This window comes from Nycticebus coucang, chromosome 17 (assembly GCF_027406575.1).
Source record: "Nycticebus coucang isolate mNycCou1 chromosome 17, mNycCou1.pri, whole genome shotgun sequence".
In the NCBI taxonomy this organism is placed as follows: Eukaryota; Metazoa; Chordata; class Mammalia; order Primates; family Lorisidae; genus Nycticebus; species Nycticebus coucang.
The window spans coordinates 12,302,436-12,314,789 of record NC_069796.1 but is presented as its reverse complement, the minus strand read 5'-3'; the positions used below and the strand labels follow the sequence as shown (position 1 = coordinate 12,314,789).

General features: G+C 41.9%; 1 protein-coding gene across 4 annotated transcripts in view; it reads right to left on the bottom strand.

The window, feature by feature from the left end:
* APC (APC regulator of WNT signaling pathway) overlaps positions 1–11,986 on the bottom strand; it is a 120,091-nt gene extending 108,105 nt beyond the window's left edge. For all 4 annotated transcript variants that reach the window (XM_053567027.1, XM_053567029.1, XM_053567032.1 and 1 more), the window contains exon 1: positions 11,602–11,986. The gene's annotated coding sequence lies outside the window, so the exon portion shown is untranslated. The remainder of the gene's footprint in view (positions 1–11,601) is intronic.
* Between the last annotated feature and the right edge of the window lie 368 nt (positions 11,987–12,354).

Below are 12,354 nucleotides of genomic sequence, written 5' to 3'. Positions count from 1 at the left end.
AGTAAGACCCCATCTCTACTAAAAACAGCAACCTCCAACTCTTGGGCTTAAGTGATTCTCTTGCCTCAGCCTGCCAAGTAGCTGGGACTACAGGTGCCCGCCACAAGGCCAGGCTATTTTTTTTGTTGTAGTTGTCATTGTTTGGCAGGCCCAGGCCAGGTTCAAACCCACCAGCCCCAGTGTATGTGGCCAGCACCCTAACTGGAACGTGGCACCAGAACTACGGGTGCAAAGCCCCAGTACCACTTTTAATGAGATTTTTCAAAAATCTAAAAGTAGATCTACCCTTTGATCCTGCGGTCCACTATAGGATCCTGCAGCCCAAAGGCAAAGAAATCATCATATCAAAAAGATGCCTCCGGCACAATTCACAATCACAAAGATCCATATTGACCTAAGTGTCCATCAACTGATGAGTGAATAAAGAAATGTTTTGTGCTTATACACGATGTAGTATTACTCAGCAGTAAGAAAGAATGAAATCATGTCTTTTACAGCAACTTAGATGGAACTGGAGGCCATTATTCTAAGTGAAGTAACTCATGAACAGAAAAATAAATGCCACATGTTCTCACTGATAAGTGGGAGCTAAACTATAGTTGCACAAGGGCACACAGTAATATAATGAACACTGGAGGCTCCTAAGAGGAGAGGCAAGGAAAGGATGAAGGATGAAAAACGATCCATGTAGGGTACAATGTATACTACCTGGGTAATGAGTACACCAAAAGCCTAGACTCCCGCACTGTACAATATATACATGTAAAGAACTCAAGTTGTACTCCCTAAAACTATTTTTTTAAAAAAGGAAAGAAATAACCCACAATTGATATATATAAATTTAGTGTCTAATGATGGCACTTACTTAATAAAACTTTAAACTATATCCTTGGTTTAAGACTTTTATTCTCATATGAATATCCCCCAATTCTTACCTTGACTAAGAAAATATAAACACTTTTTCAATATCCTAACACACTAATGACAGATGGCACTGCCTAATACTCTACTTTTCTCCCTTTTTGAATGTCTTCCCTTCCTCTTGCTTTATGTCAAACTTTAAACATATAAAGTATAGACTATAAAACCATTTTGCTTCTGGATGTCTGAAGATAAATGTTTGTTTGCTATTAGAGACCCAGTAGTCCAAACTATGTTTACGTAAAATGAAAAAAAAAACTACTTAATATTACTGGTCTATGTCAATCAAATCAGAAACCACTGGGTCACCTAGACTACCCCTAATAGTACCTAATATTTAGATTCATTTTAAGGATTAGGAAACTGACTCATCTAATGGAAGTTTTTTTTTTGTTTTGTTTCTTGGGAGGGACAGAGTCTTACTGTCACCCTGGGTTGAGTGCTATAGTGCCATAGCTCACAGCAACGTCAAACTCTTTTGGTCATGCGATCCTCTTGCCTTAGCCTCCTGAGTACCTGGGACTACCGGCGCTCCCTACAACGCCCAGCTATTTTTAGAGACAGGGTCTCGCTCTAGTTCAGGCTATAACTCCTGAGCTGAGGTGATCCACCCGCCTTGGTCTCCCAGAGTGCTAGGATTACAGGCATGAGCTACTGAGCCCAGCCCTAATAAAAGTTTTTAATAAATATTTAACATTGGGGCGGCGCCTGTGGCTCAAGGAGTAGGGCACCAATCCCATATGCCGGAGGTGGCGGGTTCAAACCCAGCCCCGGCCAAAAAAACACACACACACACACAAAAAAAAAAACCCATCCCATGTTCAAGACATGGCTCTTAAATAAAAATTAAAAATAAATAAATAAATAAATATTTAACATTACGTTCTCAGAGGGAAGAGAGAAAGGAAAATCAAGGCAACTCAATAAATGTAATTCCTTCTTCAACACAGACTGTTTTTAAAACTAAAACTTCATATTTACTTTCTAAACCTTTTTTGTTTTGTTTTTTGAGACAGTCTCATTTTGTTGCCCCAGGCTAGAGTGCTATGGCATCACAGCTCATACCAACCTCAAACTCCTGGGCTCAAGCAATCCTCTTGCCTCAGCCTCCTCAGTACCTGGAACTACAGGTACCCACCCCCCACCTTCCCACCCCCTCCCCCCGGCAAAGAGGGTAATTTATCTATTTTTAGTAGAGATGGGGTCTTGCTCTTGTTCAAGCTGATCTCGAACTTCTGAGCCAAGCAATCCACCTGCCTTGACTTCCCAGAGTGCTGGGATTACAGTCATGAGCCATTGAGCCTGTCCTACTTCATAAATCATTTTAAGCTTTCTCTGCCAAGTACTCCAAGAACAGATAGAGTCATGTGAAGTATCACATAGTGTTTATATAAGCAAAAGGTAAGATTTACAAATTAGACTAAATACCTTTCTCAATAGAAAACACCTTCATCCCAAACCAGTCAGTACCTCATGCACTATGGTAAAGACTTCCAGATCTGCTATTTGCTTCAAAAAGATTTGTTCAATAAAACACTTGGGACTTCACCAAAAAGGGATCTTTCTGATACTTTTTTTAAAATAACAAAGTTCTTTGAAAGAGTCTCCTATGCCATGATAAAAAACTTGCCTGAATTTGTTCATTGTTTATTTTACAGAAACGGTCTATATAAAATCTTACCTGGCTACACACAGAAGCTAGGAGGGTTGACATGCCTTCTACTTTTGAAATAATTTTTTTCTAATACTATTTTAATGGATATTAAGAACAATATGCTGCTTGAAATGTTTTAAAAAATACTCAAGCAACTTAACAGTGGTTTCCTCTGGGGACCAGAATGGAATAACATTCTTCTACTGTCTGAACAGTCGCCTGTCCTACTTTCACATTGACAGAAAACAGCCCTAAACTACACCTACCAAATATCATCCGTAATTGCCAGCTGCTAGACTCGTCAAGATAGTATTTTATACCTTTCCTAGCACTCGAATGGTAGGTAACAAATTACAAATCCAAGCTCATTAGCACTACATGAAGGTCTTTCATGATCCGGACCCTTCATACCTGTCCATCCTCATCAATTCCAATAGCACTCTGACCACTTGGGCTCCTATGCTCTAAACACCGACTCATCACACTTACTATTTTATTTTCTAGAAGGCTGTTACCCCTGCTTTTTTACCTAGCTAACGTGGACTCATTTTTTTTAGGAGTCAATTTAGATGAGATCTCCCAAAAGCCTTCCCTAAGTCCCTTGCCAGAATCACACCTTCCCCTCCCCCACCCCAGTATGTTTCCAGTGACATCCCTTACCAGCTATGTCATGCCAAGTACTGAAGTATACTTGCACACCTGGGATTGCCTCTTTAATAGTTTTCCTCACTAAGCTGTCTGAGAAAAGGCTCTTGCCTTTTATACTGTCACTGTACAAGGTGTCCATGAAGTTTGTGTGCAATTTAAAATAGTTTAACATAGTAAATTGCACATGAACTTTATGGACACCTTGTATTATAAACAATATTCTTGTGGTAAGTCCAAAGGAGATGCTCAAAAATTAGTAGAATATGAATAAACTACTCCGCATATTTCAATACCCAATTTTGTGAACCTAACTATCCCAAACAGCCAGGTGTTTTTCCCTCTACCTCCCCACAGACCTTAAATCAATTATCAACTCAACTTCTATTTCCTCCCATTACACTGAGAGCTTCTGAACAAGGAGCTCTGTCTTCACCTTCACAACTAGACAAGCCCTGTCCCAGGTATCTAGTAGACATTAAACATGCATTGAGTGAATGAAGAGTATACCTTTAAAAATGCAAGTGGGGAGGAGGGGGAAAGCACATTTCTGATTTATTTTTCCATCTTTACTGATAATAAGAGACCGTAAAGCTCTAGAAACATTTTGTGCTTGCTTTAGAATTAGAGAGAGGGAGCCATTAAAAGACCAAATTATTCCCCAGATAGTTCCTTATTCCCTGACTTCCTGAAACTTTGCTCTCTTTTACACATGAATTCTATTCTTATTTCTAAGCATTAAACCCTTGACCCTCACAAAACGGGAGCCCTCTAGAGGATATTAAGAAGTAGGGAGGTCCCACCTTAACTGCCTAGCAAAAAATAGGGGAGGGACAGAAATGAGCAATTTTATAAAAAATAAACACTCTTACTCCAGAGCAACAAAAAGAAATGAAATGTTCCTGACATTCCAAATGCAAAAGCTGAACATATTTTCCTCTACAAATAGCATTATTCTATGTTATACCTGGTAGACATGGCAGTTAATATTGCATATGAATTAAATGGTCTTTTGTGGGCAGGGCTGAGGACATAATTTAGATGGGACCATAGCAGACGTCTGGATTTCTGAACTACTACTATTTTCTTCATGTTTTCCCCTTCCACAAAAGAAACCCTGAATTTCACAATGATTTGATATAGTGTTTAAAATATTTACTATAATGGCATATAAATTTATGTAACTCACAAAATCAAACACTATAATACTACTTCAGTACTGCTGTAACTAAAAATACAACAGATTACTGTACCAATAAGTTAATCAACTAATCCCCCCAGAACTTCAAGCTCTTCGGTGACTATCCCTTTTACCTACCTATCTTACTCATCACTTTCTTTGCAGATATCTCAAGAGAGGACTTTTTTCTCACATCCTATGCACTTTAGGTCAGGAGACGGAGTAGGATGCTAAAGGAGAAGGAAGCCAAAAGATGTGCTCCCTGCATCCAATTACCACTTTCAAGCCTTGTTTCCAACTTCCTTAAACACTCAAGATCTTCTGACACACTGCTCAGCTGTGTCCCCTTTATTGCTCCCAGCATCCTCTCCACTCTTACCCCCATCATCACTCTCAGCGACTTCCAAGCCTGTGTGGATTACCCATCTACTACTCTGGCTTCTTAGTTCCTTAACTTCTTCCACTTCCAACATGATCCTCTCAGAGCCCTGTCATCATCAGTCACTGCACCAACTCCAAAATCTTAACCAAAAATCTCAATGACACATTTCCAGTCTTTGAACTGTACATCCTATCCCTCTAGGTCAGCGGTTTTCAACCTGTGGGTGGCAACCCCTTTGTAACAATGAAAATATATCCTGCATATCAGATATTTAAATTACAATTCATAACAGTAGCGAAATTATAGTTAGGAAGTAGCAATGAAAATAATTTTATGGTTGGGGGTGACCACAACATGAGGAACTGTATTAAAGGGTCACGCCATTAGGAAGTTTGAGAACCACTGTTCTAGGTCATTCTACCATCACTTAATCTTGTTGAGTTCTCCAATCCTATCAAAAATGATCTCACACAACAGTAATCACTTTCTGTCAAACACTCAAAAACCTCTTTCTACTAGCTTCCTCTATTACCTAGTAAAATCCTGATTTTCGTTGTACGCCTGTACCAGGAGCAGCTTAAAAAAAGTCATGAAACAAAGCTGGCTAGTTTCACTTTAAATTCACAATCATAAACATGAAAGGATATTCAACACTGGTTAGCAGGGCTATTATGTTTCTTAGAAAGGTTGAGTTGCCACACTCTAAGTTCTTCGTATCAGTTTTGTATCCCCAAACTTGTTATAAACCTATTTTACTAACTATAACATTCTCTGTTGAACACCTACTTCACTGAAAATATAAAAGCTCATGGTTAGAAATTCCCTAATATTTCTTCCAGCAAACTTATATGACTGCTTTCCTTCAAAGTACCCCTACTCCGATTTTGAATTTTGTCACAGGAAGAAGTATAAATTATTTGCATTTGTAATGAACACATAATCAAGATGCATTAATATTTATCAGATCTTAATAGTTATTAATAAATCCTCTTAGCTATGCCTCGTATAAACAATGGCATCAAATGGCAAATTCCCTCCTACTATGAAGAGGGAAAGATCTGGATTTTAGTCCAGTATAAGTTTAGGCAGGTAAAGTCACCCATCTTCCCCAGGCCTCTGCTTTCACATGTTTAAAAAAGTGATGAGAAGGATGGGAGGGCACACAAGAGATTTAATGATACTTAGGATCTCTCCCAATTCTAAAATTCTCTGCCTGTCTCATTTTGTTCTTCAGTTTTTTGAAGGCAAGTGAGCAAAATTAAAGACCTTTTTAAATCTAACATAGCAATTTTCAACTTAGTATTTTCTTTTATAAGAGAGAAAAAAATCAAGTAAATAAATACAGGAATTGTAGATTTTCTCACAGAAAGCTAGTTTTGTATTTTGTCGATACATTAATCACAAAGAAATGGATGACATTTCATGCTAATGGCTGTGACTAACATTAAGTCAAATATCTATAAAATAAAAATATATTGGTACATTATACTAAAATTTTCAACACCTCCTTACTGCAGAAGAATGTTGATTTATTTAAAGACTACTATAGTTTAGTTTGCCTAGAATTTCTAACTTGTGTCTGACCTCCATGTTTCATAGATTTAATATCAGAATTCAAATGCAAACTATACATATAATATTTTAATTAGATCTGGGTAAGATTTTAAAAATTCTATTTTCTCCCTGAGATGTAAAATAAATAAATAAATAAACAAACAAACAAATATCTCTATACCCACTTGGAACATAGAGAGCTATCACAAGTATTATTGAAAATGGGCCCGGCACAGTGGTCATGCCTATAATCCTAGCACTCTGGAGGCCACGGCAGATGGATTCATTAAGCTCAGGAGTTTGAGACCAGCCTGAGCAAGAGTGAGACCCCATCTCTACTAAAAATAGAAAAACTGGCCCAGCGTTGTCATGAGTATGTGTCCCAGCTAATCAAGAGGATTACTTGAGCCCAGGAGTCTGAGATTGCTGTGAGCTATGATGCCACAGCACTTTACCCAGGGTGACAGAGTGAGACTCTATCTCAAAAAAAATTTTTTTTTAATTTTTAAATTGAAAATGAACCTGAACTTCCAACAAAAATACTGAAGGACAAATTTGTTTGCAGTCCTTCTTCAACTCAGTCCTTCTACTGTCTGCAACTTCTTAAATGTTTCCAAACCATACTATCACCGGCACTGTTAACCCTCTCTTTGGCCGTCTGCCTACCCTCTTCCTAGACTGAAATGTCACATACTGGTTTTCCCAGCCTTCTTGCAACGAGAGCATGGGCACATCAGGCTGGCCATCTGAAATGGGGCTTCTGTCAAAGATTTACTTGTCTAATCAAGAGATGAGAGGACAAACTTCTACCTGTCTTTGGTAGCTATCTGAGAATGTGACGCTTGGAGCAGAAAGAGCCATCTGCAACTGTAATGGATCAAGTCTAAGACCAAACATCAGCACACTCAGGACAGCCAAGCATAAAGGTAGAAAGCACCTGCATCCTTGATGACCTCACGCTGCGCAGCTAAACTGACTAACCAGGGAATCTTCCAGTTGTGGATGTCTTTTTACGTGAGATACTGTTTAAACCAGTTAGTTGGGTATTATGTAACTTGGGGCTTAACTACAATAATATGTATTCAAGATCTGGCAAGTCACTGACAATGGGAGAAGAACCAAGACAGACTGTAAGGTTTCAAGACTGGCTGATTGACAGAAAGATAGTTAGAAAAGAGAAATTAGTAGGAAGAGGAATATAAATACACACATGCACATATGAACACAGCAGGTGAAAGTATGAGTTAAACTTATGGCAGGACATGTAAGAGATATACAGCAAGAAGTGGAAATGGGGGCGGCAGCACCTGTAGCCCAAGCAGCTAGGGCACATACAACGGAGGTGGCAGGTTCCAGCCCAGCCCAGGCCTGCCAAACAGCAGTGACAACTACAGCCAAAAAATATCTGGGTGTTGCAGGCACCTGTAGTCCCAGCTGCTTGGGAGGCTGAGGCAAGAGAATCACGTAAGCCCAAAGAGTTTGATGTTGCTGTGAGCTGTGACACCAAGCACTCTATGGAGGGTGACATAGTGAGACTCTGTCTCAAAAAAAAAAGAAGTGGAAATGGGAAGTAGAGTTACAGAACTGAGAAACATCCACTCGGAAGATTTATATCATGAAGGACACAATTACCAAAAGAAGCCCCAGTGAAAAAGCACACAGAACCTTGAGGACACTGGCTGTCTCACCAGGATCCATTCCACCTCCCCTACACTGTTTTGCAGTCCTTATTTTCAGATAAGATTCACTTGCTGGCTAAGACAATTATAATTCCATCCTTCTGGACAAAGATATTGTTACAGGCCTGCCAGCATGATCTTCTATGCTTGTTTAATCAAAGTAGAGCTTAAGAATCTTGGGAAAAGGTTAGGAGAAATGAAACCTTTTCTCTCCCTTTGGAAGTAAATGAAGAAGGCTACAACATGAACATTGCTAGTACTGATCTTTTTTTTTTTTTTGTAGAGACAGAGTCTCACTTTATGGCCCTCGGTAGAGTGCCGTGGCCTCACACAGCTCACAGCAACCTCCAACTCCTGGGCTTAAGCGATCCTCTTGCCTCAGCTTCTCGAGCAGCTGGGACTGATCTTTTGATGAGGAGCTACTCTAAGGATAAAGTCCAAACAGGAGGACAATACTCAGAGGACAGAGAGAACTGAGACCTCAGCTCTGATGACACAATCTCTGAATAAACCACTCTTCAAACCAATTCTATCCACACACTTGCTAATTACATGAGATGCCATTTCCTTTAGATTTTAAATCCTATTTGTAGGCTAACTTATATAGGCAACAGCTATGTTTAGGGAGAAAAACAAAGTTGAGATAGTGTCAGAAATGTGAAGAAACTTTGGGAGAAATAGGGGATTAGGAGGTAACAATGAAGAAAGACCAAGAAATGAAATCGTTTTATTACTATAGCATGGAGTATATTTTACAAATCTTGCAAGGAAATTCAGGGACAAAGGAAAGATCATTGGATTTGGTGATCAGGAGGTCATGGGGGGACTTTTAAAAGAGCAATTTCAGTGGCGAAATAGTAAAGGAAGTCAGAGTATAAGGGAGAGTATTAAGAACTCCAAAGTGTACCAAACACTGGGACTGGTCTTTAACTCCCATCCATGTGTTAACTCCTTCAATTATCACCCTGTGCGGTTAGAATAACATCCTACTTTACAGATACAGAATAGAGTCTGAATAATAACATGCCCACAGCCACATAGCTACTAAGTGGCTTTAACAGACTTCAAACCAACATCAAAAGATCTGTTTGACTCAAAAGTCAATGTTCTTCCTACTATACCAGACTCTTGAGATGACAGAATGAATCTCTAAAGAAAAGAATAGAAATACAGTGGCACTGCAGACTCAAAATTCAGAATGGTCTCCCAGAGCAGAGCAGCACACAGCACTTGTGTTTGGCAGCCCTGGAGAAGACGTAACCATGTATGCAGGCTAGAGAGGGAGAGACTGAAGGCGGAGGACAAGAAGGGATAACGGACAGAGTTTCCAGAGAAAGGTAGATAGGAAGGGACGATGACGAACACATCTGGAAAGGAAGACGAACATTTCTTCCTCTGAGGTATTAGTAAATAAGGAGATGATAATGAGATGAAATGAAGGAATAGGGGGAAGATACCTCAGATGGTTGAGATTTTTCCCAGTAAATGAAGAGGTCAAGTTATTTGCTATAAATTCCTTTAGAGGGGGGAAAAAAAGAAATTTTTAGGAAAACAGACTAAAAAGAACACAACACTAAAGACCCAACAGAGAGCACCGACTGGCATGACAACTAACCAATAACCTTATACGGCTTCTCTGGCATCCCTCAGGATTTCAAGGGTCAAACGAATAGTGATGAGATTCATTCAGGATTGGGGGCTAGAAAGGTAAACGTAGAGAATGTGGAGACTTCTAGGCCAGCAATAAGAACTTACTAAAAACCAATGATCATGGGATCCAGGGTTACACAGGGAGGCAAATGAAATGAGCAGTCGACTAATAGGTTGGATGAATAGAGAGACCAAGTGGTTCATAAAGAGAAACTGAGAGAGACTGAAAAAAAAAAAAACAAAAAAACCCAGGTTCCATAAGAGAAGAGTGAGAAGTTTTAAGGAGAGTATGCTCAAAGATGTGTTTTGACACAGGACTTCAAATCATTTTACCAGAAGCAGTGAGCCACTGCTTGGGCTCAAGAGGGCTCAGCAGCCCTGGCTTTGCTACTGTCCCCTCAAATGGAAAGCACAGAATTGAGCCACCATCAGCTCTGAAAACATGGAGTCTTTGGTTGTAGAAAAGTTAAGGCTAGCAACAAAGGAAGGAACTAGCCTGTAGAAGAGTCAAACATACAAATATTCCTTCTCTTTTGAAACAAAACAATTCTATCTCTAAAATGTGAAAATTTGTCAAAAGGTCAAAAGTCTACAGCAAAAGGAAACGCAGATTATGTGTCATAAGGCAGAACGAAAAGTAAACAAATCTGTCAGGTCCATTATAATCCATATGTTAAAGATTTTTAGCACACAATTCTAACAGGGCAGGAACAGTTTGTGTTTAATAAACTCAATAACTTGGCTTCAAGAAAATGATGTTGCTCAATTTAATGCTAATTTAAAAGGTCCACCCATTTGCAACCTCAAGCTATCGTTTATATTTTTAACCCCACTTCTACAATTTTGGGGCTCTTGACACATTATCCAACTACAGGAAAAGATAGAATTAGCCATGGCCACTTCCTTCCCTACCGCTTTGATTCTGCAGCCTTCACATGTAAACTCTGGGAAGGCACCACGTTACTTATACCAATAATTCTGACTACCCTTGCCCCGGCAATAAAGAAGGGAGAACTGAAACTGACACAAGCATAAAAATTTTATGCAAATATCAGGTACTCTAAGGATTGTTAATACCAATCATTCAGAATACAAGAAATCTGATAAGTTTTGAGGTTAAAAAGCTTTTCTTCGTTTTTAGTCCTTCCTAAATAAAACAAAGGGTCTGTACAATATGAAATTCTAAAACTTCAGGGGGCAATTTAAGCTAACATTGGATAAAAGAATACATGACTTATCCTTTCCTGGGCCATGACGTGATGTCTTTAACAGTATAAGGTCTTCTTTTCTAAAACGAACCTAACACTTCCCAATTCTTTCACTAGATCTAGAAAACTTAACACGCCCTCGCCTCAGACACCAAAGATTGACCACAGTGAGAGAGATGACTGGTTTTGAACTATCATTTGCCGTCACAGGCACCGTCGCCCTCCTCTGCAGGTCAGGGGCTGCAGTCAGCCTCCTCTAAACCGTCCCAGCCTTCTGGGAACTGGATCTTCTCATCTAAGTGAACAAAATCCACTGGCCTCCGGATAACAGCCTTTTCTTTGTAACTCCACATGCCGGACTGTCGGGTAATCTTCCCAGGCAGAGAGTTAAAAACTTTTACACGAAGCAAGAGGGTCGAAACGAGGAAGACGGGGCAGCGAGCAGAACAGGAGGGCCCGGCGACCCACCCACCTCCCGCGAACCGGGCACCGCCGGCCGGGGCGAAGCTTCCTCGGAGCCCGGAAAGGCGCAGGGCGGCGGGCGCCGCGACTCCCACCCGCCGAGGGAGACTGCGGGACCAGCGAAGCCAAGGGCCAGCTGGAGGCCGGAGGGGGTGGGACGTGGAGACAGGAGAGCCGCGGGGTCGGGCCGAGTCCCGCGGGGTCCCGCGCAGCGGCACAGCAGAGCTGAGGAAGGAAACGCCGGTCGGTCTCGCAGCCTCACTCACCTGCCAGACGCCCGCCCCGCGGCCACAGGGACGGGCGCAGCCTGGGCTCTTCCTCCCCGGCCGGACACAGCCCCCGCCGCCGCCGGCGCTCCAGGAGCCGAGGGTTGAGGGTGGTACAGAAGCGGGCAAAGCGGCGACCGGACCCGAGCCCAGGGAGGCGTACATAGGGGGCGCCGGCGGCCAGACAGGGCAACTGTGTGCTTCACCTTCGTCACCAATAGCCAACAGCCCTTCCCGGGAACAGCATTGCGCCAGCCCCGGCCCGCTGCTCCCGGGCCTTCGCCCGCAGGTTCCCCCCAGCAGCGGCCGGGTTTCCGGCAGCCACACCCCGCCCCCTCGCTACTAGGCCTCCGCCATCTTGGGGGAGGTGGGAAGAATACAACGCGCATGCGTGCGTGCAGAGCGCTGGCGTCCCGCGGCTGGCGGACCAGGGCTCTGGAATGCGCAGCCGCGTTGGCTCTGCGCTCCGGCTGCGGGTTCCCGCTTGCCGCGCGGGTACCGTCGGCCATTGCTGCTCTGGGGGCGGTCTCTGAGTGGGTTTGAGCTGTGCTACCGTTCAATTAATAGACCCTTTTGCACACACTACAGTTACAATGCAAACATCTGTTGAGAGCTCAGTATGTGCCAGGCCCTGGATGAGACTCTAATGATAGAGATGAATAAAACTCATCACCAGCCCTAAAGGAGCTCAAAATCTAGTGGAGATGAGCGAGTTCTTTTTTGCAGCCATGACCTCTGCTTCCCCCCATTCCC